Raw genomic sequence first — 24,158 nt, 5'->3', positions numbered from 1 at the left:
AACGGTTTGGGGTTAAATCAATAATACAGTACATCCACACAGAGTTAAACTAAACCAGCAAAGTTTACCCTTATTGGCCAAAAACTTTATCTAGTAGCGAAGAGCAGGCGACAAGTTGATTCCAAGTACAATAATTCATCCTCCAGTTCCCGCGAGAATTCTTACGGGTACCTCGCGGGGGGAAGTGAACTTAATATCGGTAAAGGAGGCGAGAGGATACGTGAAAGACTTTGAGAAATGTACAGGGAGATGATGATGAGATGAGATGAGATGGGATGAGATGAGGTACTTGAAAAGAGGACAGGACGCGCGGGAAATGTACTTAAAATATGTGTAACAAGACAAGTATTATGTATAACTATTGCTTTGCGTGCTAGCCATAGGATTCAACATAAAAACTCCCAAGTTTTGTGTTATTTTCTCAAAATATCAAGAGATATCTCTAGAACCACTGAGCCAATACTAGGCTTGTTTGTACTCATTTTAATGCATTTTTGACGGTGATTACAAATATGGTCATTGCAATGTTCAACTCTGAAATTTTTGAATTTATAAAGAAAATTTTGAACTTGTCGTCTGTCAACACCCGTTTTTTTAAGGGTAGGCTCTAGAGCAATAGGAACAACCCCATCGCACCTCCATCTCCGACATATTCGCATACCTGATGCGATTGCATGCCGTTGGAATACAATTTGATGCTTAAAAATCTAAACCGAATGAACAATTACCGTTTATGCCAAATATAAAACAAGGATGCCCTAGTCATATGTAATAAATATTAGAGTAAATTGAGTTTTCTGTTGCATCATTTTTCTATTGTTTCATCTCGATTTTCTTTGTATTTCTAATTTATATTTTACTATTATAGTATTAATGCTTCGATAGAAGCAAAACAAACGGGCTTATATGCCAATGTGTGAATGGTATCATTGTGTTAACTCTATATTAACATAATGGGGCCTGCAAATAAACAAGATTTTGAGCTTTGCTTTAAACATACATGTGTTTATTTCATGTTTTTTTCGAAGTATGATATAGGCTAAGCGCACTTGTGACTGTGCATAAAATGACATTACCAATAAGTGCATTTGGTACTAATGCAATGTTGTCGCTTTTATGTACTGTTATTGAGATGGGACTGGCTTATAGCATGGTCTTGGCTCTTGATGCGTCAAAACATGAACATTATTTTTGATTGAATTCGTGCATCAATATGCACATGTCAAGTTGCATAAAATCAAGTTTGATACCAATCAACCCTCATTTTAGAACGTTGAAAAGATGTCGGAACACTTTTAGAAATCCATTCAAATGCACATGTCAGCCAATTGCATAAAATTCATTTAATTTGCTTTCGAACCTATTACGGTTGAGTGTTACCTTAATATCACGTGACTTTAAATCCAAGTATTGATTCTTCTAATTGGTTATCGCCCATTTGTAAAATTTCATATTTACCATGAATTACCAATTTTGAAATTGCTTCAATTTAGGGAAAATCATCTCGTTTCCTCTTATAAACAAGACGATTGTAGCGATTAGTGAACAAAAATGGCGGCCATCTTAAACCCTGAGTATGCGAAAGATACAGCTCGCAGAAAAATGGACATATTTCATAAAAAATGTCACAAATTGCAGATTTTGTTATTCTTAAAACCATAATCTGAAATATACGTGAAAAAGCATTAAAATGAGTACAAACGTGGCTAGTATTGGTTCAGTGGTGCTTGTGATAGATTCTCAAAAAGTATAAACGAATTTAGGAATGCTGCTATTTCCCACCACGTCTGCTATAAAAGTATCAATTTTTGAAATCGGATACAGATATCAAAATTGGTCACAAATATTGAAAAATTTGGTCATTCAAATATTGAAATAGCTGTCCGAAATTATAACCCTCTCCTGGCGGGTGTCGACTGCAGACGGCAATTTTCAAATTTTCTTTAAAAATTAAAAAATTTCAGAATTGTACATTGTTATTTGGCATCAGTGTGAAAAATGCATTAAAATGAGTACAAACAAGCCTAGTATTGGTTCAGAGGTTATTGAGATAGCTCTTGATATTTTGAGAAAATATCTCAAAATTTGGACTTTTTATGTTTGTAGCCTATGACCAGTACGCACATCATTTATAGAGGCGTAATCTAGCACACGGGATTTTCATCAATCGATGGACGGTCATATTTGCTGTACTTTCTCGTGGTAATTATTTTAATTTCATACAAATTAAAAAGTAAGTGAGCTGTATGTTCCACAAAGCTGTATTAGTATGTGGAGTTTAAGGTGCTTGATCAGCTTGACAGCCTCCAGTGGTGGCACCACGGAATGGGGTTTGTGTTGGGGGGGGGGGGGTGATAAATTACCACAGTCAGTTGCTCCCCCCCCAAAAAAGTATAAATGTTGTTGTACTTAAACAATTTTTAACATTTATTTGCTTATTTGCCTTGGTTGCACTTCTTGAATCTTTTTAGATAATACAAAGTTCAGCTGCTGGTCAGTCGGTACCGTTTTAATTTGTTGTTTAGCTCATTATAATTAATTTTCCAAGTTATCATGGTTGTAAAGTCATCTCGAAATTAGCTCAAATTCAAAAAGAGGAACCAAAAATATTTAATGGGCTATTCCCGTTGAAATCCATACACCCCTTATGGACGATATGACCTTAATCTCTCAAACAGGGGGTGTCGATTTTAAATGCAGTCTAGTCCCCATTCAGGTAACGCCATTTAAATAGCCCATTATGCACGAAACGGCAAAATTTATATGCTGGTATAGACGATGGGCAGATGTCAAAAACCGTGGACAATGTCCATTCTTCAATTTGACAAATTGGGCTATTCCCGTTGAAATCCACACACCCCCTGTGGAAGATTTTGGAAATATTTTCCACAGGGGAGTATGTTTTTCAAATGTTTTTGGCCAGGGTTGATCATTTTGAAACCCATACTTCCTCCGTATTACGGTTTTACCTATAATATCTTCTACAACTATCTTCTACAACTAACTGGAGTGAGTATTACAAATGGAAGTTAACCAATTGTTTATTCTATTCGAAACTCATATTCCCTCTGTGGAAGACTTCAGCTAAATCTTCCACATGGGTAGTGTGGATTTTGAATAGAATGGCCAATTTTACTGTCCTCCTTCCACCAGCATTTGACCAGCACCAAATAATATCCAAATTGATCACTACCAAACTGACCACCACGCATCACTTCCGCTTTTCGGACACAATCAAAATTCCTATTGGCGCTTTTGGTTTTTTCAAGAAAACGAAACAAATTTATCAAATTATTCTATTAACCCTAACCACAAAGTATAAATAGTTAGATCTCTGTTTTTACATAAAAGACCAACAAATCCAATTTACGCCACACATCTATCTCGCCACTAGTCGGACGTGAAATGCATGACCCGACCTGGATTCTGTCGGTCCATCTGACCAAGTCAACTGACCATTCATAATAAGACCACCACCATTCCAATGGTCACTTCTTTCGATCCACAATAACATGACCCCAGACCTACTTTACTCGCTTTAATTATTTTGCGGCCTTTTAATTCTTGTATTTACGTTATCAATGGTATTAATAAAAACACAAGATGCATATAATATACCGAGGCTGGATAAGCATTTTGGTTAAGGGCGCCGCGCTCGCTGATCTGAAGGTCAATTCCGTTTTCACTCTTTTCAATATTGTCGGCAGATGCTGAATCGTGATTGCATATTTCTTTAACTTAACTAAACCCCAATCTTATTATATTTTCAATTTTAAAAAGATATAAAGCAAATGATTGATGGATTTTGTATTAAGGTACAAGTAATATTTTCAGTAATTGTTATTTTAATTACTTACGGACGTATTTAACCTTCAACCCAAACATGATGAGCCTAGTTTTTAGTTAAGGCGTGGACGTTTTGCGAAGTTAGGCAAAATGCTTCTGACTTTAATTTGACTAATATTGTTTTGAGTGCCGATATGAGTTATGTTTTGTACTCTTCATTGCTGGTCAAGTACGCCACTCATCAATTTGTATCATCTTCTGTATAATTATGAAATGTTCTGCATTATATTTGCAATTTGTACTATCAAATACTGACAAATGGTACACAAAAAGAAGACATAAAAGCCAAAAAGATTCGGCATCCCTTGTCATCTCTGTCAACATTGTCATGCCATTTTTGCACCTGGATTTTACTTCTATACAAAATGAGATAATTAGCAGTAGGCTGATAAACGGCGCGCGGTACCCTTAACCAAAACGAGATAATAGCAATAGGTTGATTTTATTAAGGGGGAATTGTTGTTTTTAATTGTTAGTGTGATCATAAAAAATACAATTTATTTCTTGTGTTGTGCATCGATATCGTGAACTCTAAATCAATGCATTGTCCAAAACCAAGTTCACGGGACAGAATTAACACGCTATCTTCCCCAATTTTTAAGTGAAAGTTTGTCTTACAAAAAATCCGACCGTATTCTCAAAATCGTGCATTTCATGACTGGCTTTAAAATTAAAAGTCAATCTTTTCTTTTAAAGTGAAAATATATCATCAATGGTCCTCAATTAACATGCACGAAAACGTTCTCATGTCGTAATAATTAGTCCGAATATTCAAACTTACTCACATGCAATAATAATAATAGCTCAAAGCTATTTGTGTCAGTCGTTTGGATCGAGTTAATCATTTATTATTACTCCTGAACAGAGTCAATCGCTTGTCTTTTATCCGGAGAAAGTATATTATCTTGATTATCAAAAGGCACTGGTACTAATTATGTATAGCAAACGCCTGATGACCATGATGACGAAAAAAGGAGGGCGGATTTGGTTTGACCGTGAACCTATACCGTTAATTGATGTTTAACACGTAAAACGCCGCAAAATTCTACATTTATTTACTAAATTTTTCTTTTGCATAATATTGATAAATGAAGGCAACATTTTGTCAATTTGCACATTGATTATTTTTATTAGCTCCCAAATTAGATCGTAAAAATATTATCAAATACTTCTTCGTTTTACTAAGGCGTATCGCCCACTTTACCGCGATCAAAAAACAAATTTCGGTACCAGATGAAAGTTCATGTTTTCTAATAACGCCGGTGAAATATTTAAGATTTGAATAGGCCTATGTTTCATTTAGGGCGATATGGACATAAATGGTAGTTTTGTGGGATATCGTGTCGTTTCTATGCGTCACTGATATACAAAATTGTGCTTCTAGAATCCAAATCACTGGAGAAATTTAGCTCAAAATTTAGAGAATAAGAATGTTTGAGTGATGGACTTCAATGTGATGTTTAAAAACATGCACAATCGCGGGTGTCGACTGCAGACGACAAGTTAAGAAAATATTTCAAATTTCAAAAATGTCAGAATTGTAAATTTTCATGACCATATTTGGAATCAGCATAAAGAATACATTAAAATGAGTACAAACAAGGCCAGTATTGCTTCAGTGGTTCTTGAGATAGCTCTTGATATTTTGAGAAAATATCTCAAAACTTGACTTTTTATATTGAAGTCTATGGCTAGCACCCATAGCAAAACGAATGGGTTTTTTTTTCGGTCCTGGAGTATGGACTCGATATCGGAGCGATACACCAATGTAGGTTACATCACAAATGGCATAATATCTTTATTTGTTTTAAATTATCAATATTGGTCTATTTTGTAATATGCCATCTGTGTTCCTAATTGTCTTCAAACAGAAACACAAAGTGGATAGAACAATGGGACTACTTCCCCGTGTGAATACTAACGAACACTCAGACATTTAAAAACAAAAACGGTCTCTTTGTAGAGCCCAAATCAATAAAAAATATATTTCTCTTTTTATGATTGACAGGTAGGATAATAATTACATTTTTGATATTTTAATGTATTTAGATTTGTTATTATTTGAAAAGTAAAGTTTATGGGGTGTTCGTGATCAGCGCGTACTTTGTGGGAATATTTGTGGACTCTCGCAGGCGGTTCGTGCCGGCGTCGGTGACGGTGGCGGCGGCAGGACACCGTGTGCCATTTTTCGGCACTGCGTAGGGTGGCAGGGGAAGTGCATTGTAGGTTATGTGTTTCGGTGCCTGTTTGGTTCTAAAAACGCGGCAGTGTATCTGTTGACTCTATATCAATAAATACTATTCAGTTTTGTTTATAAAATATGATAAAAGAGTTTAAATAATAGAAATACTAACGTGATGCTAATAGCTAGACATCTCAGCCAAATAAAGCCAGCTTATTAAATAAACACTGTAGTGACGATTTGTTTTATTTGTTTGTATATCTTCTCCCCTCCTCCACCTTCTCCCTATTTATCACTCTGCTTCTTTCCTCCCCTCCCCCTGCATCACTCCTTCCTGTTATTATCTCTGTCCCTCTCTTTCCTCCCTATCCTTATCCTCCCCTTCTCTTTCTTTCCCTCTCTCGGTCTTGCTATCTACTGAAGATAGCAACGCACTTTGCAGCGGCAATCTCAATCTGATAATGCTGTTAGATAATAAGTTCTCCCCTCTCTCCATTGCTCTCTTTGCCAAACCCCAGTTCCCTTCCTACCCTCTCTCTCCCTCCCTCCCTCCCTTCCTACTTCATATTTTTCGCCCCTCTCTCTCTCTCCTACTCTCTCGCTCTCATACTTTGAATACGGTTTTAAAAGCGATTTATATATGAGTTGATTTCCACATTTTTGTTCTAGAAACAAGAATATTTTGAAAATTCAAGTACATCACCTGTAAACATAGCATTTGTGTCTTCAGATGAACTGTGACTCTCGGTTGATAATATTATATTAAAATAATAATATGATGTACTTTATAAAATGCACTGGCCTGTTTTTGTGTGTGTTGGAGCAAGTGATGCTAATAGCTAGACATCTCAGCCAAATAAAGCCAGCCTATTAAATAAACACTGTAGTGACGATTTGTTTTATTTGTTTGTATAAATTATCTTCTCCCCTCCTCCACCTTCTCCCTATTTATCACTCTGCTTCTTTCCTCCCCTCCCCCTGCATCACTCCTTCCTGTTATTATCTCTGTCCCTCTCTTTTCCTCCCTATCCTTATCCTCCCCTTCTCTTTCTTTCCCCTCTCTCGGTCTTGCTATCTACTGAAGATAGCAACGCACTTTGCAGCGGCAATTTCAATCTGATAATGCTGTTAGATAATAAGTTCTCCCCTCTCTCCATTGCTCTCTTTGCCAAACCCCAGTTCCCTTCCTACCCTCTATCTCTCCCTCCCTCCCTTCCTACTTCATATTTTTCGCCCCTCTCTCTCTCTCCTACTCTCTCGCTCTCATACTTTGAATACGGTTTTAAAAGCGATTTATATATGAGATGATTTCCACATTTTTGTTCTAGAAACAAGAATATTTTGAAATTTCAAGTACATCACCCTTGAACATAGCATTTATGTCTTCAGATGAACTGTGACTCTCGGTTGATAATATTATATTAAAATAATAATATTATGTACTTTATAAAATGCACTTGCCTGTTTTTGTGTGTGTTGGAGCAAGTGTTAAAATCAAATCAGGAAAGCCGCCCCACGATCGACTGTCAATTTTATTTACGAACGGACACTGTATACAAAATACAAACAAAACGCTAGCATTTCCAGACTCTTTCTTCAACATTTGAATGTCAATAATAAGAACGACTGGACAAGAGAATATGAATATTTGTATCTTATGTAAGCTCATTTCAAGTATTGATATTAAACTATCAAAAAAATGTATCTTTTTATCAATTTCGGTAAAAATTTGTTACAGTTATTTAACCTGAGCAATAGTCCGAATGGAGAGGGTTATAAAAATGGCGACGTGTGAATTTGCCCCAGTGGATAATCGAATGGTCAAATAACCACTATAGCACTAATGCCCTATATGCATGCTACTTGTTCAAGAAAATATCATTTTCTCACATTTTAGAATGACACATTTTGTGTCCGTTTTAGCTATAGTTTTAAAACATGTAAAATGTCAATACCAGTTCAAACATGCATACGCTCAGTTCTTGAAATGGTTTTCAAATGATCAAAATCGGGCGTTTTATTTGAAAACTTAGGCCTCTACATAGCATCGTGATGTATGAACTAAACAGGTCGGATTTCAAAGCCACAGTTCACCATTTCCATTTATATATTATATCTCAAAATATGACCTGAAGTTTTAAAGTATGAGTTTTCATACCCCACATATTCAAAGGTCATTCTATAAATGTACGAACACATTAGGGTCAAAGACATTTGTCCTGCCGGATGAGCATGTTTCAGATCCCGAAGTAATAAGATTGGCCTACATATCTGTTATCTTCGCCCGAGGGATTCTTTCACATTTTCCTGCATCATTATTAATTTATTTATAAAATAGAGTTCCTGGTTGTGCTTGGTGCACCGATAATATTGACGGAGTGAGCGTAGGCGCCTGCAATTTTGAAGACTCGCAGATGGAACTAGAAGAAAGATAAATGCTAGACCATAATTCATCGCATCCTTCTTACTGAAAGTCGTATATGTATTGTCCCGTCATTCTGTTGGTACTACCTATAGACATTTGAACACTCATGTGGAGAGTAGCAAATCGAGGTGAAGCGTCTCCCCCATGCCGCGCCGGGGCTCGAACCCACGATTTTATGGCTATGAAACCCCATCCCTCTACTCAGGTGTGTAACTGGGCATGCTACATTTAAAGTAAACAGACTTACTGCGCGAATACACAATAGTGACCCATTATTTCCGTGGACATGGCGGAGAAATCCAGCCCACTTGCTATTGCATGAGAGTTCCCCGGCTTGCTATCTACTGAAGATAGCGACGCATTTGCAGTGACAATTTCAATACACTCGATAGCTGGACAAAATTTACCAAACGTTGTAATGTGCATCTTCCTTTGGTCCGGTTTTAGACCACAATTTACCTCATTTTGGCAAATTTTAGAATTAAAATTGCAAATTTTCACACTTTTCGCACGCAATTCTCCCGTTATAAAGAAAAAATAGTCATTTTAGTAGCGGGTCAGTCAGCGGGACGATTTGGAAATTTCCCCCTTTGGTTCGGTGGAACCGTTACGCCCCTGAATATTGATTTTGAATTTACAAGTTTTGAGATAATTTTTTCAAAATATCAAGAGCTCTCTTAAGAACCACTGAACCAATACTGGGCTTGTTTGTACTCATTTTAATGCATTTTTCATGATGTTTCCAAATTTGGTCATGCAAATGTACAATTCTGAAATTTTTGAATTTTTAATAAAGTTTTGAAACTTGTCGTCTGCAGTCGACACCTGCGTGGAGAGAGTTCAAGATGGCTATCTTTATGAGTTATAAAAGTGTGCGTTTTCCACTTTCTGGCTACACAACCTCTTGCAGGTGAGCTAACTTTCAATGATGTGTGTGCTAGCCATAGGCTTCAACATCAGAAGTCCAAATTTTGAGATATTCTCTCAAAATATCAAGAGCTATCTCGAGAACCACTCAACCAATTATACTAGGCTTGTTTGTACTCATCCTACTGCATTTTTCAAGATGACTACAAATATAGTCATAAAAGTGTACAATTCTGAAATTTGGTTGTTGTTTTTTAACTTGTCGTCTGCAGTCGACACCCGCATAGAGAATTACAAACTTCTAACTTTTACAACTTAACAAGTGATAACAAGAGAAATATTCTATATTTGTTACAATTGATTAGAAATTACAAATTTCTACCTTTTGTGAAAAATAAAATACAATTTAACCCCCTGAGCACTACCTGTCGAACTAACATCGCCTCTGATTGGTCAATTACGTGATATCTTTACTTTAATCACCAATCAGAATGGCAAATAATTCACCCCAATTTTTTTGCCAGTGGTAAAATTATTCTAATAATGTTGCTGATTGGTGCAATTGATAATAAAAACTTCTTTTTGACCAATAGGCAGATAGTTCTTATGGCGTTAAAGACTATTGCATTTCGGGAAGACATAATTCACCTTTCAAGTTTGCACACAAGCAAAAGCGTGACATACCGCGCCGACTAGCATGTTTACAAATATCTGAAACAGAAATGGGGAAAATCGAGGCAACATGGGAGAAACAATCGAAAATTACTGCAGTTGAAGCAATATTGACTTTGAATTTATTGCATAAAGATTTCATAGCGAGTGAGAATTCGATTTAGTTTAAAATTATATAGAAGGAAAGAACTTATGAAAACAACATAGCATTTGTTGACTAAACTTAGAGCGTTGTGAAAGCCTATAGGGGGTGTTATTACCGCGGAGACGCTGCTAAATAAATACACAGAGTTTTGCCATTCGAAAAAGTAACAATTTACATAGATCCTGTAAACATTAAAATTGCGATGTTTGAACCACTGTAGGAATTAATGGTTTTAATAATTCATCATATTGAGCGTTGTAGAAAATAAAGAGTATTATATAAAAGATGGTATATGTGTTTATTGAGAGATATTGATGATGTAAATTTAAAGAAAACAAACTGAGGCTGATTTGTAGAGTGAGATTTTTCTCGTTCTAACTTTGTTTATCATTATCATCGTAGTGTACGTTTACCATTTCTTGGGTGTCAACGCAAAGTAGTGGCAATTCGTATAATTGACATTCTCATCATCATCGTCATCATAGTAATGGTCATTATCGGTGTCATTATCATCATTATCGAGTCATCGTCATCATCGTCATCGTCGGCGTCATCGTCATCATTATCATCATCAACATCAACATCATCATCAACATCAACATCATCATCATCATCATCATCATCATCATCATCATCATCATCATCATCATCATCATCATCATCATCATCATCAACTACAACAACAACATCATCAACATCATCATCATCAGTCGTCGTCATTATCCCAGCCAGGCATTATAATACATAAATCAGCTGAATTTGTTATCTTTAGTAGATAGCACTTTGCTATCTTCAGTAGATAGCACTTTGCTATCTTCAGTAGATAGCACTTTGCTATCTTCAGTAGATAGCACTTTGCTATCTTCAGTAGATAGCACATTCGTTTGTTTTACATCCTCCTGCATCTCATCGTCGTCGTCGCAGTCTCCATCGGCCTCTCGTTATTTTGTTTTTTGTTTGTTTTATGTCTGTTTGTTGAGTGAAGGGCTTTATCCGACCAGTTTTTGTAAAGCCATCATACGAATTTATGCATGCATGTAAAATACAGAGGCGCAATACCTTTTTAAATTGTAAATTTAGGTCGTTTATATCACACTGCAGTTGAAGACTAAATATTTCAGTCGCAACACCGGTTCTTCTGTCAAATATAGGTACGTTTGGTTGACCAAATTTAAAGTAAAACTTCATGTAAATATAAATAATTACCTTTCAAATTATACGTAATTCTGCAGTCACTCATTTTAAAAGTTTTTTAGATTAATGACAGCAGTTTTTGTCACCCTTTATCTATAGGTCATTTGCGACATAATGACTTACTTTACATACCAGTTTTTATTACTATATTAGGCTCATCTTCAAAGTATTTTCCCGGCATTTAAGTCAATATACAGAATTTTTATTGAAAGATAAAAATTAATCGCCTTTCAATTATATCATATTATATTCTTCTACCACTTATTTCCTTTTATTGAATGACAATAGGTCATTGAGAACAATGCTTTTCTTTATACCAGTTTTCAAATTAGACTCTTCTTTTCTCCAAAAATTTTCCAGTCACTTAAGTCCACGTTTGACTTAAGTCGGTATCAAAAAGGTTCTTTGTTTTGTCATGTTTGTTTGAATATAAAAATAATGACCTCTCAATTTGATATTAATCTGCTACCACTCATTTTATTTTAGAGAATGACATCAATTGTCTTGTCAACCTGTTCTAGGCTATTCACGATATAGATTCCTTTCTTTATACCAATTATCATATTACGATCTTCTTCATTTTGCCGACACTTAAGGCAGAATAGAGAAGTAAAGTATTTTATTTGGATATAAAAATTATTACCTATCAAATATTAATTTTTATTCTGCCACTCATTTCATTTCATAAAATGACATCATAATTATCTTGTCACTCTGTTCTACAGGTCATTCACGACATAATTATCTTTGTATATACCATGTATACCAGCAAGACCTTGTACTCGATACCAGTTTTTCCATATTAGGCTGTCCATATCAAAAACAACCTTTGTTTTATTATATGAATATACAAAATAATGACCTCTCAAATTATTCTACAGTCCACACAATTTCGGGTTTATTGAATGACATGTCGACATGTCGACATGACTTCAATTAGCAAAATATATAGGACGTGATGGCAATTTGACTTCGCTAAGTACAAAAAAACAGTATCTCAAAATATAAGAAACAAAATGCGGGCCTTTGACTCCTTTCAGTTTTTTAAGTTATAGCGCATAATAATACGTTTCAAAGCGCTTTTAAATGGACAATATTCATAACAGCTCCCCATTTTGCCCCTGCGTAGAGAGAGGCAAGTGAGGTAAAGCGCCTTACCCAAGTGCACAACACGATGGCACCGCCGGGATTCGAACTCGCAATCCTCCGATTCAGTACGACGCAGAGCCTGTACCGCTGCGCCACCGTGCACCCACATCCCCCACAGCGTGTTCTTTGAGGAAAAAACATAGGCCTACATAATTATGTAGCAAAGGAAAACGATACAATTATAAAGTACAGGTTAAACAGGTGCTGGGTGAATCTTTAAATAACACGACAGATGCGGTCTATTTTACCTGTTACTGCTCCCAAGGTAAAAGACAGTGTATGCTGGTAATAAACTCTCTCTCTTTTGTTAAAGATTCAAACATTTCAGTATTGTTCATTTTCATGACCATATTTGGAATCACGATGAAAAATGCATTAAAATGAGTACAAACAAGCCTAGTATTGGTTCACTGGTACTTGAGATCTCGCTTGATATTTTGAGAAAACAATCTCAGAACAATCTCAGATTTTTTATGTTAAAAACCTATTTGGCCAGCATGCATATAGTGCGTTTTGACTTGGAAAGTGCATGGGCAGAAAAAGTACAGGTGATCTTCCGAAGAAAAATGTTGAAATTATATTATTTTATGAACTTTTCCGTTGGTATATTCTCTTTCAAACATACACGTATTTGACTTATTAAAGATCCGCTATAAAATGCCGATAAAATGACGATACATAAAAGAAGTGTGGTTACTAGCATCACTTGGTTTTACTCCGTGATCGCTGAAAAACAAGCGACGTTTCGGATGGTTTAGGATCATGATCTTCAATAAAACAAATTCTCTATTATCATGATTATGTAAATTGTTCGTGTGTCAACAAAAAGAGTATAATTTAACTGAAAGAATACTCTTAAAACCAAAGTTTAAAGAACTTCTTTTATACACACACAGATCTGACTTTTTAAAAAGGACAATCTCGATCTTCCCTGCTTTGTGTATCATGCATGTATACACTATTTGGATAATTTGTCCCAAACTGCATCGCGCGCAAAAGCAAATTACAAAGTACAATTTCTTCTCTCTTTATATATTATTTGGCCAACAGTGACAATCTCCATAGCAAAGACAAATAGACTAACGATAAATAAAACTACTGATTTTTAGAGAGTACAAACAAAGTGAAAACAGTAGCTTCAGCAAATTTGGGAAAGAAAATGACAAATTTGTTTAATACGATCGGCACGTAATGCACTTGTGCTGAAAAGAGATTACATATTGCTCTGTGTGCCAGCCACAGGCTTCAACATAAAAAGTCCAAGTTTTGAGATATTTTATCAAAATATCAAGAGCTATCTTAAGAATCTCTGAACCAATACTAGGCTTGTTTGTACTCATTTTAATGCATTTTTCATGCTGATTCCAAATATGGTCATGAAAATGTACAATTCTGAATTTTTTGAAAATTTTTTATTAACAAATTTGAAACTTGTCGTCTGCAGGGTTGCTTTTTGTTTTACAGCTGAAATGCTTTCTATTTTTACAACATACCTCAAGTCGATATAACAATATTTTACTACTTTTATACAATCTTATTTCATACTATTATTATCATTTAGAGTGAAATAGAATTGTTTTAGTGATAACATTTCAAGCAAAAACTACATCGATGTCAAGTCTAGACCCGCTAACACACGGCAAATTCCCGGAGCTGTTGTTTTATACACACATGGCGCATGAACCGATGGTGTTTGGGAGATGGAGAGCGTATGAGAACGACAAGCGAAATCTCTGCAGAATTTGTCACCAAAAACAAACATTGCATGAAATGTATATACATCTATAAACGAAGAACCCAGGTGGTTGGAATATTCAAAAATTATACACCCCAAACACACATTTTAACAAGTGTGCATGGAGTAGGCCTACATGGCAAAACATCCGAGGGGGGGGGGGGCAAAATTGCACAGATGTCCAGTGACCTGTACCTGTTAACATCAACATTGTCTTGATTGTCTTAAAATTATCCTTAACGTGCTTAAATTTAATACAATCTCTCTTGAAATTTGGATTTCACCTTAAATACAGATCTGCATGAGGGAACATTTTTAAGAGAATGAATCAAAATTTTGCATTGTCATGCCTGCAAATGAAATGACGTCATGTCAAGAAAGTTTTCCCCGTTTCTTTTTTCTTAAATTCTCTTAAATGACCAAGAAACAAACAAACAAATACCCAAACAAACAAACAACACAGCTAGGCCCCTCCAACAAACAAACAAACACCCGCAGACACAAACAGATAAGCAGACACGCATTAAGGGGGTACTACACCCCTGTGGTAAATTTGTGACTATTTTTTGAATAATAAAAAAAATAATAGCACACTGGTAACAAAAGTTATGTATATTATTGGGGCAAGGAAACCAATTACTACACTGAAATTTCAGTGACTCAAGACAGGTGGTTCAGTATATATGATAGGAAATGAGGTACATCATAGCGGTACCTTATTTCTTATCATAAATAACAAACCGCTTGTCTTGGGTTACTGAAATTCCAGTGTAGTAATTGGATTCCTTGCCCCTATAATATACATAACTTTTGTTACCACTGTGTCATTAGTTTTTGAAAAAAAATGCAATAATATACACAATTTATCGAGGGTGTATATATAATACCCCTTAAAATAGAAAATATCAAATCAATTCTATATCGCTCTGCAGCCAGACGCTTGATGATTTTGAAAAGTTCAGCGCGTCATTCAAATTACAGAAGCCGATAAAATGATACCGGTAACCATGGTAACATACAATTAAACAAACAGACAAACAAACAAGTAAACTCAAACATTAACTCTCAATGAATTGATTAAGCTTTCAGGTATATATATATATATAGCTATAACAACATTTTACTCATAGTTGGACTATCTTTTGAATAAAGTGCTCAATAAATATATGTAGGCGTAAGAAATTTGAACAGACGACAACGTAGCTGATGTGTATATGTATCTATAGCTATGATGTTCCGTTTACTTCACATGAACAGAAAGGAGACTATAAAGTACCTTTAACACGCCTGCAAGTTGCCAAGACCGTTTCTCGCAACTCAACTCTCTTAAGCAGCCGGCATGTTTTCCCACTCTTATGATAATATTGCTAAAGGATTAAACTTACACCGTCCGATAAACAAAACCCCCACGCTTTTGATGATTAATAATTTGACAAACTTCAAAGTTTTGAAAACTTTGAAATCACTTGGGACCTTCTAATGACGCGCGAGTGCGGATTTTGAAATGTTATTATAGCTCAAGATATAGCCCGCCTCGCGAGTCTTCATAACTGTGCCAATAAAATTCCGCGTTTTTTATTCACTCGCCACTTAGGAGCTCTGCTTGTATTTCCTACAAGATCTTGCCTGAATAACGTGTTAAAAGCCTCATCCGTGTATAACAAGCAGTCAAATTTGTGAGTTGACAAAAAACTCGATGATTGATCAAAAGTGGACATTAAGTTGGTTAAATCCTGATGTCTGAGTTGAACACTTCGCCAATCACGGTAGCGGTGTTGATAGACGTGAGATAGCAGGTAACCCCGGGATGGAGGAGGCGATTAACCTCGCTATCACCTCCCCGTCATCACCAGGGCTGTTGCTGCGCGTTTGTTGCCTCGCTGTAGCATCTCACCCCGAGTTGCCCCCATTATTTTGTTATATTTCAAAACAAACTTGCTGTCGAATTTGAGAGACTCATTAATATGTTGATAAGACTAATATTTCATCATGCCTTGATCAGCAGTGTGGCAGCTTGCAACGCTGTAAAATAATATATAAAATAGCTAATACAAGATGGCGTGTATATATATAGATAGATATATAGACATTGTAAAAAAATACCCAACGACGGTCAATTTGTCAGCAGTTTATAGTGGGTAATTTTGTATCGCGTGCGTTCTTCATGAATATTTCATTACCGGAGTGATATAAAAAGGCCCAATTATATAGATGGTCACTTCGGACGATACTATTATATTGGCCGAAATTACTATAAAGATTCACGTACGTACATTTCTTGTTTCAACTGCTCAAGGGTTCTTTTTGCTGAGTGGTCAATGCTGTCCTGTGTAAATTGAGCACTTGAAAAAGCAAAACGTGCATGTCTGCAAAAATGATTGTAACTTGGGGAACTATACTCTTATATAAAATGCATAATAAATTGCGCGCGCGATTAAAAAGTGCATGCCTGCCTTATATCTTTGACAGAGCTTTATAAGCGTGATTGCCTTTAAGGTCTTAATGCTCTCTGTTTCGTAATTATGCATTAAGATATTATTTGGCTGTTCCAGTTGATACCCATACACCCCCTATGGAAGATGTGATCATAATCTTCCACACATATCAATTGGAGCCACCCATTCATGTAAACCACATTTGAAATTCACACTCCCTCTGTGGAAGATTAAGGCCATGTCTTCCACAGGGGGTGTATGGATTGCAACTGGAATTGCCCGTTATGAAAAGAAGATTACCGATTTAAATTAATAACACGAAATAGTTCCCCAATGTTATGAATAATATTCCTGAGCTCATCATGCTATAGAATTTTCTAGTTTGTGTTTTGGTATGGGTTTTAGCTTATGATCTGAAAATAGCATACATGTCATGTATGTGAGGATTAGGTTTGTGTAGAGCTTTTCATATATCGTCAATGAATTTAGTGTCTTATTTCGCGCGTTACATTCCTGATTCAACCTGATCATGGTTTGACAAAGACCGTGCTTTTGGTGGCAACACGTAGGGTTTAGTTCATAATTATTAGTTTAGTTATAATTATAATTATAATCTAAAATAATATACATGAAAATTTGCATTGCATTGCATTTTGTACATGGGTTTTGAAGAGATCAAGGAAGCCCACCAGAGCAGTTCTTATAGAATTGAACCAAACCTGCCTGGTTATCAAAATTAATCAGTGATAAGGTTATCTCTGAATTTGACATGTGTTATTTGATGTTTTAATGTTATTGCATCAATTAGCACCTGTCAAATTCAGAGATAAGATTGTCTCTGATTAATTTGATAACCAGGCAGGGTTGGTTCACCCCAGAAGAACTGCTCTGACGGGGCTGCCTCTTTAACATGCTGGCTTTTATGTACAACACAAAATGCTGGCTAATTTACAATGTTACATGTGAGCGGGCTATGGCACGCCACACCGGACCATAATATTTTGTTTGCACTTCGACAGGTGCTTCCTGAACAACAGCCCTTATTTTTCATATTACAGGGAGGGGAACTGCATGGACATACATTTGCCTGTATTTGTATTTAGATGGCTATAATAGTTCAATATAGTTATCACGGTTATACTAAAAATCTATGCATAATTGATGTACTACTCAATATGAAATCATTACTCTTCTCTTTGTATCTTTCTCTCTCTGTTTACTGTTCATTACTCCAGTCTCACTTTTCTTTCCGCCTTTCTCTCATCTTATTCTCCCTCTCTCCCCCCTCTCTCTCCCCTCTCCTCCTTCATCCAATCTCCCTTTCCCCACACCCATCCCCTCCCTCTCTCCCTCTCTCTCTCTTGCAATATATTTCATTACTCCAGTCTCACTTTTCTTTCCGCCTTTCTCTCATCTTATTCTCCCTCTCTCCCCCCTCTCTCCCTCCCCTCTCCTCCTTCATCCAATCTCCCTTTCCCCACACCCATCCCCTCCCTCTCTCTCTCTCTTGCAATATATTTCATTACTCCAGTCTCACTTTTCTTTCCGCCTTTCTCTCATCTTCTTCTCCTCTCTCCCCCTCTCTCTCTCCCCCCTCTCCTCCTTCATCCAATCTCCCTTTCCCCACACCCATCCCCTCCCTCTCTCCCTCTCTCTCTCTTGCAATATATTTCATTACTCCTCTCACTTTTCTTTCTGCCTTTCTCTCATCTTCTTCTCCCTCTCTCTCACTCTCCCCCTCTCTCCCCTCTCCTCCTTCCTCCCATCTCCCTTTCCCCACACCCATCCCCTCCCTCTCTCCCTCTCTCTCTCTCTTGCAATATATTTCATTACTCCAGTCTCACTTTTCTTTCCGCCTTTCTCTCATCTTATTCTCCCTCTCTCCCCCCTCTCTCTCTCCCCTCTCCTCCTTCATCCAATCTCCCTTTCCTCTCTCCCCTCTCCTCTCTCTCTCTTGCAATATATTTCATTACTCCAGTCTCACTTTTCTTTCCGCCTTTCTCTCATCTTATTCTCCTCTCTCCCCCTCTCTCTCTCCCTCTCCTCCTTCATCCAATCTCCCTTTCCCCACACCCATCCCCTCCCTCTCTCCCCCCTCTCTCTCTTGCAATATATTTCATTACTCCAGTCTCACTTTTCTTTCCGCCTTTCTCTCATCTTCTTCTCCCTCTCTCCCCTCTCTCTCTCCCCTCTCCTCCTTCATCCAATCTCCCTTTCCCCACACCCATCCCCTCCCTCTCTCCCTCTCTCTCCCTTGCAATATATTTCATTACTTCAGTCTCACTTTTCTTTCCGCCTTTCTCTCATCTTCTTCTCCCTCTCCCCCCTCTCTCTCTCCCCTCTCCTCCTTCATCCAATCTCCTTTTCCCCACACCCATCCCCTGCCCCTCTCGCTCTCTTGCAATATATTTCATTACTCCAGTCTCACTTTTCTTTCCGCCTTTCTCTCATCTTATTCTCCCTCTCTCCCCCCTCTCTCTCCCCTCTCCTCCTTCCTCCCATCTCCCTTTCCCCACACCCATCCCCTCCCTCTCTCCCTCTCTCTCTCTTGCAATATATTTCATTACTCCAGTCTCACTTTTCTTTCTGCCTTTCTCTCATCTTCTTCTCCCTCTCTCTCACTCTCCCCCTCTCTCCCCTCTCCTTCCTCCCATCTCCCTTTCCCCACACCCATCCCCTCCCTCTCTCTCTCTCTCTCTCTCTCTTGCAATATATTTCATTACTCCTCTCACTTTTCTTTCTGCCTTTCTCTCATCTTCTTCTCCCTCTCTCCCCCCTCTCTCTCTCCCCTCTCCTCCTTCATCCAATCTCCCTTTCCCCACACCCATCCCCTCCCTCTCTCCCTCTCTCTCTCTTGCAATATATTTCTTTACTCCAGTCTCACTTTTCTTTCCGCCTTTCTCTCATCTTCTTCTCCCTCTCTCCCCCCTCTCTCTCTCCCCTCTCCTCCTTCATCCAATCTCCCTTTCCCCACACCCATCCCCTCCCTCTCTCCCTCTCTCTCTCTTGCAATATATTTCATTACTCCAGTCTCACTTTTCTTTCCGCCTTTCTCTCATCTTCTTCTCCCTCTCTCCCCCCTCTCTCTCTCCCCTCTCCTCCTTCATCCAATCTCCCTTTCCCCACACCCATCCCCCCCCTCTCTCCCTCTCTCTCTCTTGCAATATATTTCATTACTCCAGTCTCACTTTTCTTTCCGCCTTTCTCTCATCTTCTTCTCCCTCTCTCCCCTCTCTCTCTCCCCCCGCTCCTCCTTCATCCAATCTCCCTTTCCCCACACCCATCCCCTCCCTCTCCCCCTCTCTCTCTCTTGCAATATATTTCATTACTCCAGTCTCACTTTTCTTTCCGCCTTTCTCTCATCTTCTTCTCCCTCTCTCCCCCCTCTCTCTCTCCCCTCTCCTCCTTCATCCAATCTCCCTTTCCCCACACCCATCCCCTCCCTCTCTCCCTCTCTCTCTCTTGCAATATATTTCATTACTCCAGTCTCACTTTTCTTTCCGCCTTTCTCTCATCTTCTTCTCCCTCTCTCCTCCCTCTCTCTCTCCCCTCTCCTCCTTCATCCAATCTCCCTTTCCCCACACCCATCCCCTCCCTCTCTCCCTCTCTCTCTCTTGCAATATATTTCATTACTCCTCTCACTTTTCTTTCTGCCTTTCTCTCATCTTCTTCTCCCTCTCTCTCTCACTCTCCCCCTCTCTCCCCTCTCCTCCTTCCTCCTTCCTCCCATCTCCCTTTCCCCACACCCATCCCCTCCCTCTCTCTCTCTCTCTTGCAATATATTTCAGTGTTTAGTCTGTTTGTATCTCTCGCTTTCTTTTTCCTTTCTCTTCCCTCCCTCCCGGCCCTCTTCCCTCTCACTTTCTTCTCTCTTTCTCTAGCGCGCGCTCTCTCTCTCTCCCTCTCTGTATACATGGTATAACTCGATCTTCATGTAGGGCATGCTTCGACTTGGCGGACAAACCAGCTGATACCCGCAGGACCCAAAGAGCATTCCCCCATCACCAGTCATTTTGAGTCACTTTAAATATAATTTGTGGTGCTGCCTCATTACTATGCTCTGCGTGTTGGTCATCATGGTCACAGATTTCAACATACAAAGTCCAAGTTTTGAGATATTTTCTCAAAATATCAAGAACTATCAAGAACCACTGCACCATACTAGGCTTGTTTGTACTTATTTTTATGCTTTTGTCATATGATTCCAAATATGGTCCTTGAAAATGTACAATTCTGAATTTTTTAACGAAAATTTGCGACTTGTCGTCTGCAGTCCACACCCGCGTGGAGGGAGTTAATGAACTGATTTCCATATATTTTTATTTTTTATTTTTCAAATTCTTTCTTGGTCCCCAACATGTTAATTATTTATACTTTTTTGTCTACAAAATCAAGAATTTACTGTTATTACAATGATTCACAAGACACATTTTTATGAGATGCAAACTACTCCGACCACTTGTACACATTTATTTACAGTAGCCGATACAGTTGTTATTATGCGTGATGAGAAGATGCGTACGCAAGGACAGGTGGATCTATGCTATCTACCGTAGACGAAAAACATGGACGACGCCGCGGTGCACCGTCGGTTTTGGGCTATGAGTTAACATACCAAACACAATCACATGTCATTTTATGCTTTTAGAAACACATTGGGGTAAAAGAACTGCGCCCTTAAAATGTGAATGTTTGACATCCTAGTGTAGGAGTGTGTTTCGACCTGGCTATAGGTCACATCATGTCACATAAATGAAGTCATATACGGTATGACAGAAATTGAAACATGATGAAGATCATATTTATCAATTATATGAAATTGTATGTAATTTTGGAATTATTCACAATATTTATTAGTTAATGCTTGTCGAAATATTACTGAGTCTATAAAGTCAGTTATGATCATGGAAATTTGACATTTCAAATTTCATTATTGTATGCACACGCTGTTCAGCATGTTCAGATTTTTAAAATCTGTGCTTTCCCTCAACGAAAAAGGTCTATCGCAAATCACTGAACAGCAGCATTGGACCATATTAGTTTAATACTGGCCATAAAAGTCCAACTTTTAAGAGATTTTCTCAAAATATCAACAGCTATCTTAAGAACCACTGAACCAATACTAGGCTTGTACTAATTTTAATGCATTTTTCATGCTGATTCCAAATATGTTCATGAAAATCTACAAATTTTTGAATTAAAAAAATTGAAACTTGTCGTCTGCAGTCAACAGAGTGAACTCAAACTCATAATAGTAATACGGTATTTAAGAATATGTCTTAATATTGGGCTTTTAAACAAATTTAACATTATTAATATATTTCGCTTTCTATTGTCTTTTCTCCGATCTCACGCAATTAAAGGACAAACAAGACCTTCCCTATCATGACTATTATACCATGATTACCATAATTACCCTAAAATTGGCAGACTATTTGCCCTATATTGGTTGTTGCAAATTTGCCCTACCTATCATAATCGTTTATCATATATGTCATGATTCAAAATATTAAATTATTTCAATTATTATTGAAATTACCTTATGATTTGAGCAAATAATATTTCTTAATACCATCTCTCGTCACCGGAAACATTCACCTGTCTAGGGCATCGTCAAAATCAGTAAAGTTATGTTACCTATTAAAGTGTTAACCTCGTGACATATCGAGTGTCAAAATGTCAAAATATCCACAAAATTGTTAAATCATCGTGAATTTCAACTAATTTTATAAATGAAAAATGCGTACAATGTGTACAACAGTGGCGTAGCAAAGGCCCCCCCCCCCCTTTCTCCTTTTTGGATGCTGATGGCCGCCCTGATATGTAAGTTTTTATCCCTTTTTTTGTACTTTTAGCCCATTTTCATTTTCGTCAAAGTTTGTCCCCCTTAAAAGTTGTCTCCCCCCCCCTCCCCCTTATGCCCACCCTCTGAAAAAGTGCTGGCTACGCCACTGGTGTACAAGTATGCCTAGTATTTACGCAGAGGTGGTTGGGATAGCTGATTATTTGATGAGATCGCGGTTGATGTTTTGTATGATGACACCTAGTGCCATGTGCGAATCAGACTGGTAAGCCTAAAGGAAAGAATTAATACGGTATACCACAATGCATTGGGACATTTATAATGAGTTTGAATAATGTTTAACATAACGGATTTTTTACAGTTTATATTAATTTTGTGATTGCCAACAATAAGACAAGGTTTTGAAAACATGAGTATATTGAGAATTATGTATTTAACTTTTCATCAAAACAATACAATAACAGCAATAACAGCAATAGCGACAACTAAAAACCATGTAAAAAAGAAAAAAGAAAAGAAAACATAACAATAATAGTGCATCCTTTATACCTTGAAATATTACAATTTTTTTCAAAAGGTCTACGATGGATGATCGACCTTGAGTCGACTTACGACGGAAGATCGATCAATCGTAAGTCGACTTACGATGGTTAGTCTAATGTACAGTCGCTTTACGATGACGACAATTGATCAAACAATGAAAGATCTAGACTTAATACGATGGATAAAGGTCAATCAACCGTAAGTCGACTTACGACGGAAGATCGATCAATCGTAAGACGACTTACGATGGAAGAATCGATCGTAAGTAGACCTATGCGAAGGACTTTTGAAACAAGATGTATCTGAAGTTGACGTCGAAATATCGATCGTATAGTCGACTTAATACGATGGATAAAGGTCGATCAACCGTAAGTCGACTTACGACGGAAGATCGATCAATCGTAAGACGACTTACGATGGAAGAATCGATCGTAAGTCGACCCACGAAGGACTTTTGAAACAAGATGTATCTGAAGTTGACGTCGAAATATCGATCGTATAGTCGACTTAATACGATGGATAAAGGTCGATCAACCGTAAGTCGACTTACGACGGAAGATCGATCAATCGTAAGTCGACTTACGATGGAGGATCGATCGTAAGTAGACCTACGAAGGACTTTTGAAACAAGATGTATCTGAAGTTGACGTCGAAATATCGATCGTATAGTCGACTTAATACGATGGATAAAGGTCGATCAACCGTAAGTCGACTTACGACGGAAGATCGATCCATCGTAAGTCGACTTACGATGGAGGATCGATCGTAAGTTGACCTACGAAGGACTTTTGAAGCAAGATGTATCTCAAGTTGACGTCGAAATATCGATCGTATAGTCGACTTAATACGATGGATAAAGGTCGATTAACCGTAAGTCGACTTACGACGGAAGATCGATCAATCGTAAGTCGACTTACGATGGAGGATCGATCGTAAGTTGACCTACGAAGGACTTTTGAAGCAAGATGTATCTCAAGTTGACGTCGAAATATCGATCGTGGTCGACTTAATACGATGGACGATCGATCGTATGTCTTCCTTTAAGTGTGACTTTGCTGTAAATCAGAAATGAATCAAAACTGTCTGAAACCATTGATCCCCAGTACGTAGCCCGATGTCAATAATTATACTCAAAAACTTATACCCCGTACATGGGGGGGGG

At 37.7% G+C, this 24,158-nt stretch overlaps 1 pseudogene; it reads right to left on the bottom strand.

Annotated features, from left to right (window-relative positions):
- Positions 1–18,172: 18,172 nt before the first annotated feature.
- On the bottom strand, positions 18,173–19,453 carry LOC140139495 (uncharacterized; annotated as a pseudogene).
- Between the last annotated feature and the right edge of the window lie 4,705 nt (positions 19,454–24,158).

The sequence above is a fragment of the Amphiura filiformis genome, chromosome 2 (genome assembly GCF_039555335.1).
Source record: "Amphiura filiformis chromosome 2, Afil_fr2py, whole genome shotgun sequence".
In the NCBI taxonomy this organism is placed as follows: domain Eukaryota; kingdom Metazoa; phylum Echinodermata; class Ophiuroidea; order Amphilepidida; family Amphiuridae; genus Amphiura; species Amphiura filiformis.
The sequence above is the reverse complement of the archived record's forward strand: the minus strand, read 5'-3'. Positions and strand labels throughout refer to the sequence as shown.